General features: G+C 35.3%; 1 protein-coding gene across 2 annotated transcripts in view; it reads right to left on the bottom strand.

The window, feature by feature from the left end:
• LOC150110586 (DNA (cytosine-5)-methyltransferase PliMCI-like) overlaps window positions 1-21,684 on the bottom strand; it is a 678,915-nt gene that overhangs the window by 553,591 nt on the left and 103,640 nt on the right. The window lies entirely within an intron of this gene.

The raw sequence follows: 21,684 nt of genomic DNA, 5'->3' as shown, positions 1-21,684 counted from the left end.
CACCGGACAAAACACTCAACACATATAACTGTTCGTAAGCGTCATATATATCCAAGTTTGACCTTGTGTGAAGTGCGAATCACGTGTGCACCGCTCGGCCCAGCAGTAAAAAAATTCTTCTCAGGCCGCGCGGTGCACACGTGATTCGCACTTAAAAAATCTATTTAGCTGCATGAAATAAATAAAAAATCATAAAATATGATTATTTTATGTTACTTTAAGCAAATTGTAAAACAAAAAGAAGTTGGCCTGGGGATCAAAAAATTTTTTAACATTACGGCAGTCAACGTGTTAATGATGCACTAAAATAATATGTATACACAATTTATAATTCACAGCGAAAACCAAAACACGGAGATGTAGTGAGTAACAATATCGTAAAACTGCATACTGATGGATTCGTGGGCACATCATGTTACTAAAATGTAATATCAGCACTTAAGCACTGTATAAATGGGCACTAGTCATAAGTGAAAATCATCATATGAGTGAAGTGTTGTAAGTTGAGATATTACTGTATTAATGAACAGTTTTATGTCAAATCCACCTTTCAGAAATCATTGTTAAAATTGGCTTAACTATTTTAACTTCTGTGAAGCACAGATATCGTCTTTCACTTAATACTGTATGATGGAGCGTGAGTGTCCCAGAGTGTATAAGGACCTTCATGCCTGAAACTTAGCCCACTTTGGATAGACTGGCAGATCTGTTAACATCTGCCTTGAAGAACATAAAAACTACATTTGTCATCATCTAAATGGCAAGTCAGGACTGACAGACCAAGTTCTGTATACTCTTTCACACAAGATTAAAGGGAAGACAACTGTGCTGCACAGAGGTTGCCAATGATTTGAAAGACAATTTTTATAAACACTTGAAATACTCCCATAACCTCAGTTAGTATGGCTAAATTAATTTTCCAGAGATCTTGCAGAGAGTCATTCTAAGATGCCATTTTGTTCGACTTCTCTGAATTAACTTTTTTATTTGGTCCCACAGATGGTACCTCAATGAGACATTAGTTCCTTTTCAGCTAGAATTTGAATGAGAATAATTTCTGCCACAATCTAATTAATCGCTATGTGCTTCACCACAGTTGTAATACTGGTGCTCTGAAGATGATGGTTTGAAATCCACCGAAATATTAATAACTCATTTATTTTGTTCCTCTGATGTAGTTTATATCATCTGGTATCCAACTGGATTCCTAATAATATCACACATGGCAAGGGTGAACAGCAAAAGAGAGTACTGGATAAGCACTGTTTGGTTCTCCACATTCCTTACTGGCTATGTTGAGCTCCTCCTTATCCAGCTTTGGCTCTTAAATGACCCTATTTAGAAAAGGGAAAGCTGAATCTGGTGGATATGTTTAATGAAATTTGTCTGAACAGAATAAGTCTATTATGCCCTCTGAAAAGAGGATTTAATGTACTTCAACTGCATTTTGTACAATTTTTCATGATGAATTCTCATTGTAAAGTTTATCCTCACCTTGACAAGAAATGGATGTTTTCACTATTTTCTAATTTGATTTAACAATCAGAACAGTAATGTTCTTCTATGGAAGAGAAAAGTGTTTCAGGTTTGAAACAGTAAAACTATGATGTAACCTTCAATTTACTCACTGTTATTTACCCAGATCTTACTTATTAATCATTCTAAAGTTCTCTGATACGTGTCCTCTGGTGAAAACTGTAAAAAGACAATTCACACAGAAAATGTTAAATCCTTTCTTACCACCCACCTCGATATAAGTGAAATAAAATAGACAAGGATCAAAGAAAACTGATTTAAACTTTTCTCTTGCTTATTTCCTTAAGAATAAGCAAGAGAAAAGTTTAAATCAGTATGGCTATGTGGAACATTTAAATTTTGTTGCAATAAGTACAGTAGACTCTTGACCAGCCAGCCTAATGGCAGAAGGGCAGGCGGGATAACACAAAAGCCGGATAGGTCAGAATTCTAGGCCTACCTTTTCACACAAATGTGAAAAGGTAGGCCTAAGATGAAAGAGTCAAAACTTACAGTTTTTAGTTTTTGAAAAAGTCCTTGATAGATGACTGCTTTATCCTTTCCGCAACACAATGTCCCTCTACTTATGCAAGCAGATGATATCAGCTGGCATCGCTTCCTCCTGCTCACTAATGTACTGCAGCGCTGCCTCAATCATCTTGAACCCTTCCGAATGTGGGATGAAATTTTTCCTGTCATCTAAGGATTCCTCCTCTTTCCCCTGTGTCACCATTTCCACAATATCGTTGTCAGTTATTTCATCAATTTCGTCGTTTGACATCCATTCTGTAATGTCCTCTGCATTGACATCGTCACAGCTTGGTACATTTTTGAGCAACGAAACAAGTTTATCGTTTTCACACATGGGTTCAAGGTTGAAATGTCCACCTTCATGGTCCAAAAGAATTTTCCAAGACTTTACAAGTGATATGTTTCGAATCTCTTCCCATGCTTCGGCCAGCCACCTTACGACATCTAGCAAGTCAATCTTTTTCAGAGTGGTTACGCAGTCTTCATTATTATCAGTCGCTGATATCAACAAACTGAGATGCCGACGATACTTTTTCTTTAGCATTTCAAGGATGCCCTGGTCCATAGGCCGACAAACAGCAGTCACATTGGGTGGTAAAAATAAAGCTTTGATGTATCTATCTGCGAGTTCGTCATTGGCAGGATGCGAAGGTGCGTTGTCAAGAAGTAGCACAGCTTTTCTCGGGAAATTGTTGTCTTTCAAATGTTTTTCTACAGTCGGTACGAATTCATTTTGGAACCAGGTTTTAAAGATTTCATCCATGCTTTCTTTTGATGTGTGTAATATAGGGGTAGTAATTCCTGATTTTTCAGTTTTTTAAAAGCTCTAGGTTTCTTTGATTTTCCTATTAACATAAGCCTAAGCTTGTGGCTGCCAGTTGCATTACTGCAAGCCAAGATGGTGACTCATTCCTTGCTTTTCTTGTATCCTGGTGTAACAGCTTCTTTTTTTGATGCAAGCATTTTTGTAGGGAGCATCTTATAATTTAAACCGGTCTCATCGCAGTTGTACAACTGCTCCCCAGAAATTCCCTCCTTTTCAATAAGCTAAAAAAGATAGTCTTTGAACAAAGATACGGCCTCTTTATCAGCGGATAAAGCCTTCCCACTTATGGTAATCTGGCGAATACTGAATCGTTTTTTACACCAAACTAATCATTCATCACTGGCATTAAATTCTGAATCTTCTCCTTCTACATGTATTTGTTGTTTAAATTGCAATGCTTTTTCCTGCAATATTAGCTCAGTAACAGGCAAGCCTTTTCCTCTTAAGTGTTCATGCCACAAAAATAAAGCTTCCTCAACTTCTTTATGCTTACCCTTCAGCATCGTTTTTCTTACTTTCATTCCACTTCCACTAGCTTGGGCAGCACACCACTTTTCAATTTCTGCTCGATTTTTCTTCCAGTCTCCAACTGTACTTTTCCCATCTCCGAGCAATAGTTTTTGCCGTTACTTACCCCAGAGTCTAATCGCTTTATAGCACATAGTTTCTCCTTCATAGTCACTACAATCTTTTTTCGTTTATCACCCATTTCGATCATTAATAAAAAAACAACGAAGCACATCAAATAACAATTTACTAATGTAACCAGGAACAGTGGCAAACATATTCCGCATTTGTGGACATCCGATACACAACTGACGAAGCGGGGGAAATCTGCACTCTGCATGTCTCAACTTGCGTTATGAACATGGCACGTAGGATTATTGTAGCAGACAACTGCTTGCAACGCCTTGGCAAAGTAAATTACAGAACGTATTCCTCATTTTATCAAGGAGAATTACTGTATTATTATAATTCTCCATGATAAAATCTGGGCTCGGGATAGTACGGAGGCTGGATAGTCGCAAGCCAGATAGTCGAGAGTCTACCGTATATCTTAATTGGATGAGAAGAATAATCAAGACAATTGTCTGCATGGATGATACCATTATACTCTAACCCCTAATCATAATTAATAGATGCCTGTATAAAATTACTTATTGTAGGACTTAATCCTTTTCCTGCTTGTATATTCCTGCCTTTCCCTTTATATTCCTGCTTGTCTTCGGATTTTACCTATTAAACATTTTAACTAGTTTGAAGACTCAGTTATCTTATTATACTGATAAGAATTTTGGCTACGTGTAACATTAATTCAGCTACATATATCCTATATCAAATCTGTATTGCTTTAAGAATTCATCCTAAGACTTATACCACTCAAAGTGGGGATCAAACAAAGGTACGAATGGTTTTCTTTTTTTAAAAGCTATATTATTACATACTCTGGATTAGATAGTTGTAGTAGTTTTTATTCCACAGGGATGGAAAGTACAATATACTCAACATGAAATTATATTATTTTTTTCATCCCTGGTAATTCTTCTCTAAACTCACTCCACCATTTCCTCATCTCTAAGGAATTCGGGTAATCAGATATGTATGCAGTAGCCCAAATGTGGACATATCTTAGGCTTATAAAGAGAGATAATAAAAAAGCTTTATAACCCCTTATCTCTGCCTTGTCAGCATCTTCTACAACATCCATGTAATTCTCTTCTTCATTTGAGAAACATACTGATGCAATATGTCTGCTGGCACAAACATACTGCATTAATAGCCAGTCTCCTCAGCCTCTAAAAAACATGTATGTTCATTCAAAAACATCTCTTCAGCTAGCTCCTCACTTTATAAGTCTCAGTTCAATCATTCTTGGAATACTGTTCTCAACATTTATGGTAGTGCACCCAAAACCTTCCTAAGAATTCTTGATATATATAGAGAGAGTGAGCCACTTAATAGGTGATCCCCATCTTTCACAGACTCCCTTCAGTCACTCACCCACAGAAGTTCTGTTCCACACTATGCTTTTTCTATAGATATTTTCAGTCACTGCTCCACTGAACTGGTCACTATCATTTCTCCTGATCATGTAAGAACAGCAGCACTAGTCAATACCCATACCCCATCCAACTCCAAACATACAGAGTAAGCTTATTGACTTCATTCTATCCACCTCTGTTTTTTTGGAACAATCCCTCCCATACTGTTTCTCCCATCAAGTACAATCTCCAACTCTTTAAGAAATATATTAATAGATTACTTCTTTCTCCTTTATCACTTATCCACACACAGCACTGTTGTGCTATAAGTCCTATAACCTTTTATGTATGGAAGTCATAAAAAAATGAAATAAAATAAAAAATCCAATAACGTTCAATAATCTTCAAATTACAATCACCTCCCAATCTCTCACCTCCAATTCCTGAATGCAGTTCTATCAGTGCAGTACAGTTTGTAATCTTTCATTCGAAAATGCATAACCTTATACTTCAACATTAAATTGCCAACAATTATCCTTTGTTCAGTTTTGCATCATCATCAACATACAACAACTGGATCACTGTTGTACAAGTTAACAGCAGTGATTCAAGTAAAGAACTCTGCAATGCATTGCTAGTTACCTGCCTTCTCAATTCAACTCCCCATATATTACTCTCTGTGCATCAACTACTCATTTATCTCACTTCTCAGTTTCTTCCAGTTCATGTAACAAAATCCATGTGGTATCCTCTTTAATTCCTTTGCAAAATCTAGCAATGTCTGCTTGTAGTTTCACTTCATTATAAAATAAAGAAAAAAGTGAGTAAATAACTAAGGCAATATCTACCCTTCAGAAAACCACAAGGCCTCCCAAAAAGTATCATATTTCGATCCACCTATCTCTGAATTCGGCATTTGATCAATTTCACCAATATCTTACAAAACCCTCATGATATACTGATCAGTATAAAATTTGCTATCACTGCCTTAGAGCCTCCTTTATGCAAAGAGAATTATTTTACCCTCGTTTCATTACTATAGCACTCTATCAGAGCTAAATTTAAAATGAAACAGTATAGTTAGAGAGTCTCAATATTCCATCTAACCCTCATGGCCATATTGGAAGAGAATTATTTTACCCTCATTTCATTACTATAGCAATCTATCAGAGCTAAACTTAAAATGAAACAGTACAGTTAGAGAGTCTCAATATCTCATCTAATCCTCATCGCCATAATGGAAATAGACATTTGCCAGTCAGGCGAATGTCTATTTTCCAATATTTTCCTATTTTCCTTTCACAACTGACTCTGCAGTATCTCCGATTGGATAACAGAAATGCCAATGTGATTATTCAGCATGTATTTTGTAAGTTGCTATCACCTCTCCACAATCAGAACACACAAAAATTATTCTTCTATAGTCATTCTTCCTTTTGCTCAGGATAACAATATAACTCTTTGAGTTTTACTTTTACTACCTGACTGGCAAATTTCTTTTCTCAATTTAGATCCTTGATTTTGCCTGAAAAAATTTAAACAGTATTTGTACATTCATCAAAACATCAGACAATTATGATAACACAGTTGACCTCACCACATCTAAAGGTGCCATTACAATACTACAAAGTTATAAAGATAGGAATATGGGTAATTTTTAGGATTCTGCTGATGTATCCTAGATGTACAAATACTGTTTAAATTTTTACAGTCCATCTAGGATAGCAATGGAAGGCAAATAACTTATGTTTCTGATGTATTTTACTACTGCAAGTCATATTCAATTGCTATCAAGGAAAATTTTTATTTGTATGAAACATCATCATCAATTTCCTGCCATGTACCCTCAAGGGTAATACAGGATTTCATAGTACTACATGAAAAATTTACATCATTACTAACTTCCTATCTACAATTTTCCACCAAATCAGTCTCTTACTTGTCAAGACTCCAACATTATCAGATCTTATATTTCTATAGTCTAAGGCACTTTGTACCGTATCAATCCACCTTGGTCTTCCACTGAGTCGTTTTCCTGCCAACCTGGCAGAGAACACTCGTTTTGCTAATCTTTCCTCTCCCATTCTGTTTAAGTGACCATACTAAATGGGATTATCTCTGCTAATGCATTCCTGGATGCTGACAATGTCAAGTTCTTTCCTAATATCCTCATTTTTAATATGATATTGCCATTGATGCTATCTGTTCACACCCATAATCTTTCTCAGGACTCTCATATCTGCGGTCTCTAGTCTCTGGTCAAGTGTTTTACTTCTGACCCAGCTCTCAGATCCATAAGTTAAAACTGGTTTGAACACTATCTTGTATACAGCTAATTTAGTGTTCCGACTAATTTCTCTCTTATTCCATATGAATTTATACAATTGACTTCCTACCATACCAGCTTTGTTGATTCTGTTGTCTATTTCTATATTTAATTTACCATCTTCACTAAAAATCGTGCCTAAGTAACTGAAATGTTTTACTTGTTCCACAGGTTCTCCATTCACAACACAGTCGACATTTTCAATGATTCTTCCTATTTTCTTTGTCTTTTTATTGCTGACATTCATACCATATCTATTACAACAGTTATTCAATTTAGTCAGAGAATTTTGCAGACCTGTAGCGGATTTATTTAGAAGTATAACATCATCTGCATAAAGCAAAGAGCTCACATTAACATCTCCAATTTTGATATCATGTTTAATATCACTTTCCTTCATAATGTGATCCATATAGATAACGAATAACAGAGGGGATAATGTACATCCTTGTCTCACACCAGATTTAACATTAAACCATCTTCCTGTACTTCCTTCAATTCTAACTGCTGACTTACAACTCAAATACAGACTAAGTATTGCTTGATATAATGCCCAATTGACACCCTATAAACGTAGCATATTGAATAGCTTCTCATTTGACACATTGTCATATGCCTTTTCCAAATCGACAAAACTTAAATACAGATCTTTGTTATATTCCCATGCTTTCTCGACTATTTGTTGTAAAGTGAAGATCTGATCCTCTATTTCGCCTGAATCCAGCTTGTTCTTGTGGAAGAAAATCTTGGTGAAGAACGCACCAAGCTTTTCTTCCACAATTCTTCTCAACCGTTTCTCAAGTATGCTTGCATAGATCTTGCCAGGAACACTCAGTAGGGAAATACCTCTGTAATTCTCACATTCAGTTTTATTTTCCATTTTATATATAGGTACTATTAGAGCTCTACTCCAATCATCGGGAATTCGTCCTTCTGTCCAGGCTTTCTGAACTATGCAGTGCATCCACTGTAAGACATTTATACCACCATATTTCAGCATTTCTGGTGGAATATTATCTACTCCTGCTGCCTTTCCACATTTCAAGCCTTTGATGGCTTTTTCTACTTCAAGTATGGATATGTATTCCTGACTGTATGACTCTTGAGTGTTTTTTCACCACTGTGCTATCACTGCTTGTTTCATTTAGCAATTTTTCGAAGTAAGTACTCCATACTTCAAAGATATCTTTTTCTCCCGTTTTCATGTCACCTTTATCATCTCTAACTCATTTTACAGCACTCTTTCCTCCATTCCTAAGCTTCTTCAACAACCTCCAGAATAATTTGCCACCTTCTTGCCAAAGTCCTCCCATGACTTCTGTTCAGCAAGTTTTACACACTGTTTAGCTTTCTTACATTTGTCTCTGTCTTCTCTAAGAGTACATGCTGATTATTTGCCAGGAACTTTTGATATGCTTTCTTCTTTTCCTTCACTGCCTCTTTAACTTCCTGTGTCCACCATGGAGTTCTGATTTTTCTATCCTTGCAGGCAACCTTGCCGCCACATGCCTCTCTAGCTGAATCAATCAGGGTTTTCTTCAAGGCCTGCCACTGAATCTGCAAGGTTTGGTTCCTGTTCTCAAACTCTTTCATTTTTTCTTCAATAATCTTTGTGTATTTTAGCTACAGTTCACATTTCAGAGCTGTTCAACTTTTATTCACTTTAAAACTCTCTTACATGTTATTCTTTTCAATATGACATTCGATTTTATCCTGCTCAAGACTAAATAGTGATCGCTTCCAATTTCAAATCCTCTATATACTCCAGTGTCCTGCACCAGGAAGAAAACATCACTATCAACAATAACATAGTCAATGATACTTTTCTTATTCCTTGCCTCTCCATGTGAATTTGTGCACATTTTTATGTTCGAACATGATGTTAGTAATAATCAATCCATGTCCTGAGCAGAAATCCAACAGATATTTGCCATTGTATGAAACAAACAAATGAAAATACTTCTGAAGCAGTTTTGGTATTATGACTAAAATGTTTCATTCAAATGATATCAAGGAAACAATCTCACTTGCATAAAAAATTTTCTGTTATCCTTATATCAAAGTATAAGTGGTTCAAGTTATGTACCTGAGTGGAATGGCACTTTAGGTTAAAACTAAACTGAAAAAGAATGAAAACAAAAAAATTATTTCTACACTCTCAGGAAACAGAAAATTAATGCAACTCCAACAGCATAAATGTGTATACCAGACATTCAACTTTATACAAAAAAGGGAAAAAAAGTATTTCATTCCTAATATAGGGAATGAAAACTACATCAACTTATTCTTCAAATTAGAAATGTATATTCAAATTTTTGTATGCTTATGATACACAAGATAAAAAAAAAAAATTCAGTATCCTATCTTCCTAACCATTATTCTTTATCTGCATAAACACTACAGAGTCATTATGCATCATCCTATGGATAAATTTATTTTCCATTATACAGGTACAGGTACAATCATCAATTCTCACCACAGCAAACAACGCATAACAACAAGAATAGTTTGCTATAGTGAATTTTCTTTTTAAAAGCATTGTACTAGAGAGTTTTGAACATCTAAACAGTTTGTTATAGCAATCGAGTTTGTTATAATGGTGATGTTAGTTAGTGAAAGCCCACTATATAACCTGCTATTCAGGTTACAATACAAAAAACACAACATAATAGTTTCTTCAGAATTGTTCTGTTTGCATTTTCTGTATTACATCCTTAAATAGGAGGCTATATAATAGGCTCTCTAATCAAGCACCAATCATAATTTAAATTTCATGTATTAAAGGTGCAATATAAATGATCAACAAGTTTAATTAAGCTTAAAATCACTATATTCCCATCAAAACAGCTTTACATTACACATATTTTGAAATGCGTTATGAAAAAAAAATTACTTAAATTAATAATGTAATGATTTTTTTGAGTCTCTGTAGCGAAGATAGTATAGACAAACCCTTCAACTGGAAAGACCAGGTGAGAGAAACCTTTATCAGATATTTTCATTCCAATGGTGAGTTAACTGATCTTATACAAGGGGGGGTCACCCCCCTCCCAGAACCTCTGGATTTTCGTCCCTCAAAACACAAACCTACAGAAAATAGGATACCAAATCGAGATGGAAGAGATTAGTATCTCACCATCTTATCTTTCTAATGCACATTATGGATCTCAGGTAGAGATCCCTAATACTATGTTCTCCCCAGGACCTTTTGAATGGGTGAGCCGCCCGGCTGGTTTTACTGACAGCCTGACTAATTAATGTTGTGAATTAATATGGCTAAATAATGAGCAAGAATGGAAAAATAATTTAAGACATTTTTTAATTAACAGTGATGAGAAATCGAACCAAAGAGTCTCAATACTCGTGAGACCAGCTCAATTTCTTCATCAACTGCACACCAATCTACGTGGAAGAAGACAAAAATTGGGATCTCAAATACAACAGTATTGGTTGCAAAGAAGATCTTTTATGAAGGAGACAGAATTTTGATGTTTGAAAGAAATAAATTGTGAAAATTGAGCGAATTCAAATCTAAGGCAAAAATCGATGTTAAAAAATCTACATTTATTTTTCTTAATAATGGTTTTTGTCCGAAGATCATGAGTCAAGTATTTAACATTTTATTTCGTAAAAGAAAATAGGCCTGCACATCAAATATAGTTGTGATCTTGGGGAATTCTCGAAAACTATGACATCATTTTCGAGTGATATCAATTCCCATTCCTAGTAAATACTTATAAATAGTAAATTTGCGATATAACGCTAGTTATGTGTCTCGGGTATTACTGTCAGTGCACAATTCAGTGATTTGTTCTGATTAATTTAATAACAATGATATTTTGTATTATTAAATTACCCCATAATGAGTAAAATCTCAAGTCAGAAAACCACACTCTTAAGTAATTTTAAGAAAGATGAAACCGATATGCATAGTAGCGAAGACACCAAACCAACAATAGAATTGTCGATTTCCTGTCAATCTGGTAAATTAACTTCTGCAGAGTCTCTTTCAAATGTAAAACGTGCATCTAAACACCGCTTATCGGGTATTAACAGTGAGTGGTTTAAAAAATTCCATTGGTTAGTGGTGGTGAAAGATAGTGAAAGTGGTGTGTGTGTGTGTGTGTGTGTGTGTGTGTGTGCAGAGAAAGAATGATGTCAGCTTTTAGTTGGTGGTATAGTAAACTGAAATTCTGAAACTTTTACTGTTATTAGAGGGGTTGTATTTACAAATAATAGAAAATAATGTGCGGTATCTTCTTTTGTACACCCGGCTAATGCTTCATTCCACCTGGCTAGTAAAAATGTCTAGAGAGAACACTACTAATAGTTAACCTGCTGGATGTCAGGAGGATTTTTCAACTCATATTTTCAGAACCAAAATACAAGTTGTTAGTGAAGCATTTGATTTCTGATGTACCATTTCAGACTATGGTATATTTTTGATTGCATTTCTTCAGAATAGTTGCTATCTTTAAAGAAATAATTCCACCATGTAATGACATCCTTAATCTTTCTGATATTTTTGATCGAGGTCTAATATGAAAAACTTACCCAGTTAAACTGTTTATGTGGGCATCATTTCTGTCGTACCTACGAAGTAGTGATGAATCATTAAAAATGGAAATTGCTGATGTTTCAATGTTTGGATAAGAGGATATGAAATAACATGTGGACGTGTATTCATGTTTGTTGTTTTCCTATATGCATTATGCATTAACTATCAGCTTATCATTACTCTTTCTCACTGGAATGGCAAATATAGAAGGAAAGAATAATCCAGAGTCCTGATTTGATGCACTTCATTAACAACTTTCACAATGGAACAATTCCATGAGAATGACCAAAGGACAGTAGAAGTGACTTCCCGACTCCCCCTCCCCTATGGTTAATCCATGGGTGTATGTGTGCTACAATGGCCAACTTCAGAAATTCACAAATCAAGACATTATTTTCTTACATTCCCTAATATATGCAGGCCTCCAAAAATACAACAGCAATCATCTACTAGCTACAAAAATATTTTACTCGACCTACGTGTCAGTCCAGTTTATATAAATATAAATGCTATAAAGAGAAATAATAAAATTCATGAAAACAAGGTAGGTGGGCAGCACTTTTGACACATGCTCTGACTTGCCTTTTACACATTTTTTTTTTTAAATAACAGTATTATAAAGCCTTCTTATTATATAAAATGTTCGAGTAATTAATTATGCTAAGTTAATTCTTGTTAAGAGCTGGAAATTAAGCTTAGTTGCAAGTTCTTACTTCGTATATGCATCAAATATTTGCTTATCATTATTCTTTCTCATTGGAATGGCAAATATTGAAAGAAAGAATAATCCAGAGCCCTGATTTGATGCACTTCATTATAATACTATATTATAATTGTGAACTCCCTTAAAGATATTGGAAGGCTAAAAGGTATAGATACGCTACAGTATTATTATTTTTTTTTTTTATGCAGTTGGAAGCCACAAAAGACTTTTACAAACCTATAGTATATTTATACCATGGATTGGCTAAGGATTTCTTTCTTTTTTTTTTTTTTTATTAATTTTATATTTAATTTTTTTTTCATTTATTTTTACACAGTCTGTAAATCTTGCTCTAGAGAACAAACATGGAACTTTATAATACAGTAAACTTTCGATTTAATGGACTATTAGGGACTAAGGGTTGTCAGTAAAATCAAAAGTCCGTTAAATCACAATCTCAGGAATAGTATTGAAAATAAAACACTTTCAGGTATAGTATTAATATATTTTAATGAGAACATTTTTAGGTAAATACCATTTTACTGAAGATTGGGCTTGAAAAAAAAAAAAAAAAAAAACATCAAGTTTCAGTTGCTTTCCACTTTTATACTATTTCTTAATAATCGAAATTGCCAAAAATGTTCGTAATAAGCAATCACATCTGGATCTGAAGATGCACCTATGAACAAGATGATGTCATCCATGTATATTCTCTAACCACCAATAGTTTGGGACCAGCTGGAACCTCTTCTTCTTCATAGTTGTCGACCTCCTGATCACCCTGTAGAACACTTCAGTAATCTCTTCATGGCTGAGAATTTGGAAACCTGGGTACCTTCGTCGATGTCTAGCTATTGTACAATGTCATTCTCACTGACATTATCACCAGCTTGCATCAGAGTTTCACAGAAATCAGAGGTTTCAAAACCTCTGAAATGGTATTCTGGCTCACTCCCGTTCAGCAACTTGGTCCAGCCATTAGCCAATGTTGTAGTCTTTATCTCCTTCTAAGCGGCAGTAAAATAAAATTAAATATAGCGGACTTGATGTTGTATGCACACAAATTTTGAAGTGTCCTGGATCCTCTTGTATCTTCTTTGGGATTGTTTTCAGTCTCCAAGACAACCATAACCTCTTCAAGAAACTTCTTATACAACCTCTTATACATTGTTGCAGGCAACAATGACTCCCTGGTGTATAGGCTGTATTATAGAAGTGGTGTTTGGAGGAAGGAAAAATGCATTTTATTCTTCCATTCCTACTAACCAACTACTCGGCTTTAGGATGGGCTGATGCATTATCAAGAAGTAAAACAGCTTTTACATCTTCAGGAGAGATTTTCAGAACCTCTGTTTGGTAGTTTTGAACTTCAGGTATGAAGTGATTGAAAAACCAGTCAGAAAAAATGTCACTTGTAAACCAGACATTCCTTGAGCTGGAATAGATGACAGGCAACTGGTTCATAACATTTTTCAAAGTGGAGGCTTTCGTGCTCTTCCGACTACCATCGGCTTGAGAGGATGAGTACCATTGGCATTAGCACAAAGTAAGGCTAAAATGAGCTCCTTGTTTTTGTTTAATTTGCGGCCAGGCATGCTAATCTCACGTTTGTTCAAGAGGGTATTTTCGGGAACAGCACGATAGAACAGGCCTGTTTCATCTGCATTGTAAACTTGAGACAAAATAAGACCCTCAGATTCAATGATTTCATTGTAATTTTCTGAAGGGTTTAACTTGTTCAATATTGGCACTCAGTGCTTCATCACATGTTTGCCTGTTTGTAATGCCATGGTGTTTACGAAAGCACCAAAGCCACCCATCACTTGCCTGGAACTGTATTCCCATGTTTTGTACCAGTTTTTCAGCAGCTAACCTTAGTTCAACACCACGAACAACAATGTCACTAGACCACTGTTGAACGAACCACTTGCAAACACCTTCTTCTAAATTCTAATGCTTGGCCAATTTCATGTTTCTTATCCGCCACAGTGAAACCACTTTTGGAGCTCTCAACGCTATATTTTAGCGAAAACTGAGTAAGTTTGTCTTTATTTTTGCATGTGTCCAAAACTGTTTGCTTTTTCACCCCGTAAAGTTTACAAATATGAGCAACAGATGCACCACTTTTCAACTTACTTATTAACTCAAGTTTCTGTGCTATTATCAAGTTTACTCATTTTCTTTTAACCCCAGACATATTAACTGATATTAATAATGATCAATAACGGTTTAACTAAAAATTACTCCAGCAACAGCCTAAAAACACCACGTGTTTTGCATTAGCAATGCTACTGATGCAATCAAACCAAAGCACATGCGTGCATATGAACTATTATGAGTACGCATGAAATATCACGAAAATATGCGAATGTATCTGAAGACGCAATTTATAAACACTGCCAATCGCTTCCGATTAACCATCGCATTATTTTTTTATCAATTATTTCATTATCTGTATTTATTTGTCAAATTTTGTCTGTTAACCACCTTACCGGCCATTATGATACATTCTCATAAGCTTCGTATCCTTCATATATTTCAATGTAAAATCAATGGTATTACAACTGTAAAATCTTTCTCTCTTATTTTGTTCTTATTATTTTACTCTATATTTAGTCTATATTCTATTATCTTTACCTCTTGATTATTCTTAATTATACTAAAACTTTATCTTCAATCTTAATTCTCTTAACTTCAATATCTCTCTTGGCCAATCTATACTTACAAGAACAATGCTAGTGGTTTGTGGGACAAAGGAATTTCTAATGGCGAATACCTATTCCTTTGTCTCACACTGGTTCTAATTCCTTTTTCAGATTCAGGGAAAATTTATTTTTCACTGCGCCACCCCAAATCCTAGATTAACAGATAGTGTAGAATCGAGGAACCAGAACACAGTTTAGCATACAATCTTATGTTACTAAGAGTTACATTTGCAGTCGTAGCCTCTCTATAATTTAATCTCCCGCTGTGGTCCGTAATTTATGAGCAAGTGCAACAGAGAAGAAAATCAGACAAGTCATCAGTTAAACAAAAGAAACAAAACATCTAATTCAATTGAAACATTATACATTCTATGAATTCACTCTTAAACAAGTAATCTGCAATTGCTAATGACTAAGCATTAATTACTTAGATTCTTTATATCTATCTTAGCATGCATGACAAAGAACTTCAACTAAGGCTTACAAATTACACTTGAAGAATCACACCTATTCATTAATGCTAAGGACAATTATTAGCTGAATTACTAAACTAGCTTCATGTGCTCTTTTACAATTTCTTCTCACAAAATTCTCATAACCTTTTCTATCATTAAAAGACAATTCTAAGGCACCACGTGCCCTTAATTAATTTACTTAACAAAATACTCAAAATTCTCATTATTACTTTATCATTCAAAGAAAACTTTCTCTAAAGTTTACATACATTCTTCTAATACACATAATAAAGCATGGATTGTACATTACCAATTGCTGGGGAATTATCTGGCCACTTTACATATCTCATCTGGACAATTACTTTCGACACCATATTCCTTCTGCTTTCTCTGAGGTATTCTTCAAGGGTTCAGTCTGCACTTACTTCTGCTGCCAAAAACAGGTAGACATTGTTCCATGGTGAACTCGTTCAACATCATAACGACATCTCCGTAAACATCGACAAATACCTTCTGCTGGGCTGGTTGCCGACCAGTAATTTGTTGGGAAATCTACGGCAAAGTTCCTCCGTCCTTGTCTCGAATCCGTGAGGAATGAGGGGACACCATGAGGAGGCTACATACACATCAGCAAGACCACCCGAAAACTCCGGAGCACAACTCCACACAAGAGCAAGAGTAAAAACTCCGCCTAAAGAACCAGAAGCACAAGAGAGCCTCCTAGGCACTGCACGACTTTTTAAATTGCACGCCCCACGTTCACTCCACGTCATCGATTACTCCTCCCATTTTCTCAGCGTCACCTCACGTCACCCAGTACTGCGCGCCACACACGGAAATCTTGGCCTACTCTTCTGCGCGTATAAGTGTGTATGTGTGGGTGAGTGGGGACTTATTTGCTTACGAAAAGGTGCACCTGTACTCTATGATGCACGTGTTTCAATTCCGGCCATTTCTATTTCATCGGATTATTTCTTTCACCCAGCAATTTATAAGTACTTCCACTTAAGCAGTTTAGCAATTCTCAATACTTTATAATATCACATATTAAATGAAGGATTCTCAGCTTAGTAACATTTTAGTGAAATTTACAAGAGTCTAGTACATTCTGGTAATCAATAATTGATTCAAAATTGCAAGCCCATGTTAAGTCTGAAGGAAACGTAAATTAATTTAATTTTTGATTAATTCAAAACTTAACACAACTTTAATATGCACTTTGCATCCATGATATCCTTGATGTCTATAGACGTCATGGCCGGTAGTGTGGTTAAATCCAAAGTCCGTTGAATTGGGGTCCATTAAATCGAGAGCTTACTACTAAATAATTATGAAAGTTAAGATCAGCTCAGCTATCAGCTAATGCCTTTTATTCCCTTATTTAGCATTTGGAGACTGAGTGGGCAGTTCAATCTCCACCGGTAGCCAATCAGAGATAACTGGCCCGTGACTATCACTAATTATAAGGAGAAACTGATGGTGAGATGGGCAAACAAGTGCTGCCATTTCTTGTTACCTAAACCCTAACAGGATATTTTGCTGTCTGAAATAATGTGGGTTCTACGGTTGATCGTAGTCACATCCACTGAGCTACACAATTATGAAAGGTAGTTATGTAAAATTGTTTATTTGTAGGGTTTAACATATGTTCACTAGCCATTTTCAATACACTACAGGAAGATAACTAAAAAAAGGAGAGAACAATTAAACTGAAAGCTCGTGATATTATATGCGCTATTGACGCAGGAGAATAACTCCATCTGCATTAATAAATATCAAGAAACAAATTAAAATAAAGAAAGCTGTGCACCTCACAGCTTACTTTACATAGTCTTTCCAGAAGAAAATAGATTTTGTTTAGAACTTTGGTATTATTTCACTGAATTATGTGTTTTGTAGATAAAGCATGACTTGCTAAACCAGATTTATTGGGCTCTTTAAGAGAAATATATTCCTGATGTTCTTCAAAATGAATTTGTTCAGAATGGCCAGTCTGTCCATAATAATAATATAAGCCACAAAAACTGATAGTTCCCTGCCTTTCTTAGATGTGAAACTGACCCGGTCTTCTGGTAAACTTAAAATTTCTATGTATAGAAAGCCTACACATACCAACAGATATCTTCATAGTCAGTCCCATCACTTCCCTCCCCAAAAACTTGGAATAATTTCCACCTTGGGACATAGAGCTCGCGCTCTTCTGGATGACCCAAATGAACTTCAAAGAGAAATCAACTATGTCAAAACTACATAATGGATATTCTAAAAGAATATCCATTATGTTCTTTTATACTTAATGGATATTCTAAAAGAATTATTGAAAAATTCCTTCTTAATCCTAGTCATCCCACAGAAGAAATAAATACATTTAAAGGCAATATATCTATTCCTTACATAAATTCAGTTTCACAAAAAATTAGCCAAGGTTCTAAAAAAATACAATATCAGAACTTTGTTCACTCCACTTCCAAAAATCCGAAGCCACCCAAAACCATGTCATCATCATCTTAAATTTCCTGGTGTGTACAAAATTTGGTGTGATTGTGATATTCCTTATTTTGGCCAGCCAGACAAATATATTGAATTACGCATGGAGGAACACATGAGGGACATTGCTTACAAGAGACAGCGAGCCAGTGCCTTATCAAGCCATATCCTTTTCTCGGCTAATCCTAATGATGAAACCCCAAGTCATATAGTCCACTGGGACAGATCTACTAACATCTTTCATTGCCATGATGAATTGGAGAGAAAAATCATAGAATTTAGGGAAATCATCCTCAACCCTGAACATCTAAATAATAACTTGAGCTACAACCTCCCAGATAGTCATTCAGCTGTAATCGTGTACTGGTGTTCACGTGATGGTGTAAGCAAGCACTCTCCTAACAATGCAACAAACAAAAGAACAGTTTTAAATACAACTACAACATTTTAATACAATTTCATTTTCATTTCAACTAATTATATATAGAGACTCTCTATCTTGTTCATAGTTTTTAAACTTTCAGTGTTTACTGTTTTTTCTTTTATAATGTCACATGAAGGCTGTTATAAGCCGAAACTAGTCATGTTTTACTAATAAACCCCGATTTGCCAACTCTCGGTTAAGTCATTCACCTCCTTTCACAATATATATATATATATATATATATATATATATATATACAGCCAATTCCTTCCCATTTGAAGGAGTAATGTGTGTTTCTTAGCAAATTATTGACTCACTGATCTCACTTCAGTGCTGTCCAAAGTTACAGAAGGTCAAATTCCTCTACACTTTGAGAAATGTGAACTCATCAGTAACCACCAATATGAATTTGCCAATCCAGATCCATAGCAAATCTCCTAGAATACCTCGACAAATCTCTGGACAGATGCAGGTGATGGGAGAAGACCTTCATCCTTCTCCCATCACCTTTAATAAGGCTAAAGTTAACAGTTTAAACCAAATCTCTTTTCCTATATGGACACTTATCCGATCAACGTCCCTGTCATGAACACATCAATTCCGTAATATTCTCAGTTTCCAAAAAAACTTAGCATCCCTTTTTTTTTTTGCTCAAGACATTATTTTTCATCTCTCTAGCTACTACTTCTTTTCCTTCAGTGCTGCCATCCACTGCTGGATATATGCCTCCTCCTTAATTTCCATTTCTTTCTGTTTTAACCAATGTCCACCATCTCATGTCAAATCATCGTAGATCATCCATTCAGTGCAGTGTGTGTGTGAAATGTATTAGTTGAGAAAATTAAAGAATATGTGGAAGGAAATTGAAACAGGAGAGAGAGAGAGTTTGTATTAAGTGATTTAAAAGTGAGTGTCAGTTAAGTGACGAAAATGCAACAAATACCGACGGTAAAATGGAAAATGATGTTGTTAATGTCGAACATGCGGCCATGGAAACATAGGAAAACGAAATGGATATTAATAAAGAAACTGCACACTTAAATGTTATCCTTCATGCAAAATTGAAATATTGCAGAAGGGCAAGAGTTAAGCAGGGCTGAAAATAAAAAGAAGCAGGTGATCTGAAGGAATAATAAAGACCAACCAAACAAACAAGAAAATATGTTAAGGAGAAAATTATGTATGGAGACTCAATGATCAGGGGAGTACTTAATGAAAGTGTGATAAAAATGTGTTTCCCAAGTGCAAAAATTCATGATATTAGCCACGTTATCCAGATGCAAAAAAGGTAAGTAGAAGGATATGATTGTCTTGGTTGGTACAAATGATCTGGGAGGCAAGAAGTATTCTAGGAGGGAGGATGTAAAAGAGTTGTTAGAAGAAGCACAACCAAAGAGCAAGAAGGTGAAAATTGTAAGTATTCTACCATGCCATGAGAGAGGCGAAATGAGGAGGAGGGCATTGATAGCCAATGAGTCTATACATAGATTGTGCAAAAGAAATTATGTAGAACTTGCAGTCTCTATTTGATATAAAGAAGGATTATACAATGCAGATGGATTGCATATAAATGGTGTAGATATCTGGTGTTAGATATCTGGAGAGAGCTTTGTTCACTTAGCAGGCTGAAAAGCAAATTCAAGAAAATTTATGTAATTAAGGTGGAAGCAAGTGAGTTTGTGTGAAGAATGACCAAGTAAAGTCTCTCAAGCAAAAATTTTGAATAAGGTAGTCACAATTCATAAAGTAAAGAAAGGGGAAGAACTAAAGAGATGCTGCAGTTTCTATATACTAATGCCAGAAGTATAGGGAATAAGAGGGAGGAGTTTAGGGCATTGATTAGTGCAGCCTTGCCAAAAGTTATAGGCATTAGTGAGACTTGGCTAACAGCAAACGAGATGTCATCATCATCATCCTGACATTTACACTCAAGGAATGTACACGATATAATATCATGAAAAATTTACATCATTACTAACTTCCTATCTACAATTTTCCTCCAAATAAATCTGTTACCTGTTAAGGCTCCAACATTGTCAGATCTTATATTTCTATCTTCTAAGGCACTTTTTAACATATCAATCCACGTATGTCTTGGTCTTCCTCTGGGTCTTTTTCTGCCAACCTGGCAAAGAACACTTGTTTTGTTAATCTTTCCTCTCCCATTCTGTTTAAGTGAACCTGAGATTAGTTCTGTTAACACATTCCTGGATGCCAACAATGTCAAGTTCTTTCCTAATATCCTCATTTTTAATATGATATTGCCATTGATGCCATCTGTTCACGCCCCTAACCTTTCTCAGGACTCTCATATCTGTGGTCTCTAGTCTTTGGTCAAGTGAGTTAAAATTGGTTTGAACACTGTCTTGTATACAGCTAATTTAGTGTTTTGACTAATTTCTCTCTTATTCCATATAAATTTATTCAGCTGATTTCCTACCATACCAGCTTTGTTAAATACATTGTCTATTTCCATATTTAATTTACCATCTTCACTAAAGATTGTGTCTAAGTAGCTGAAATGTTTACTTGTTCAATAGGTTCTCCATTCACAATGCAGTTGATATTTTCAATGCATCTGCCTATTTTCATTATCTTTGTCTTGTTATTGCCGACCTTCATGCCATCTATTACAACAGTTATTCAATTTAGTCAACAAATCTTGCAGACTTTTAGCGGATTTATTTAGAAGTATAACATCATCCGCATAAAGCAAAGAACTAACATTAACATCTCCAATTTTGATATCAGGTTTAATACCACTTTCCTTCATAATGTGATCCATATAGATAATGAATAACAAAGGGAATAATGTACATTTCTGTCTAACTCCAGAATTAATATTAAACCATCTTCCTGTACCTCCTTCAATTCTATCTGCTGAGTTACAACTCAAAGACTAAGTACTTGATGTAATGCTCCATTAACAGCATACAACTGTACCATTTTGAAAAGCATTCCTCTTGGCACCTTGTCATAAGTCTTTTCGAAATCTACAAAACTTAAATACAGATCTTTGATATATTCCCACGATTTCTCAACCATTTGTCTTAATGTTAATAACTGATCCTGACAGCCTCTATTTGACCTGAATCCAGATTGTCTTCACCAAGCTTCTTTTCCACAACCCTTCACAACCTTTTCTCAAATATAGTGGCATACATTTTAGCAG

The sequence above is a fragment of the Typopeltis vanoorti genome, chromosome 1 (genome assembly GCF_054136105.1).
Source record: "Typopeltis vanoorti isolate ZY-2024b chromosome 1, IOZ_Tvanoo_1.0, whole genome shotgun sequence".
NCBI lineage: Eukaryota > Metazoa > Arthropoda > Arachnida > Uropygi > Thelyphonidae > Typopeltis > Typopeltis vanoorti.
Note: the sequence above shows the minus strand (reverse complement) of the source record. Positions and strands in the feature narration are given on the sequence as shown.